The sequence below is a fragment of the Apaloderma vittatum genome, unplaced genomic scaffold (assembly GCF_000703405.1).
Source record: "Apaloderma vittatum isolate BGI_N311 unplaced genomic scaffold, ASM70340v1 scaffold31571, whole genome shotgun sequence".
Classification (NCBI taxonomy): Eukaryota; Metazoa; Chordata; class Aves; order Trogoniformes; family Trogonidae; genus Apaloderma; species Apaloderma vittatum.
Window position 1 is genome coordinate 377 of NW_009699010.1, and position 250 is coordinate 626.

Below are 250 nucleotides of genomic sequence, written 5' to 3' on the forward strand. Positions count from 1 at the left end.
AGGACAAGACCGGGTCCTCCTGGGTTTGCCCCTGACCGCTTCTCACTGCTGCTTCGTGGGGTGAGGGGGCCCCGAAACACCCAGTCGGAATTGGGGAGCAGTAGCCGAGGCCGGCGGGCGCTTTGTGACAAGGATGCAGGGACCCAAATCTCTCTTGAATCTGAGCTGCGGGCAGAGCTCGGAACTTCGCGCCCCGTGAGGCAGCATCGGGGCGGGAGGGGTATTGGGGTCTGGCTTTCACGCGACCCGG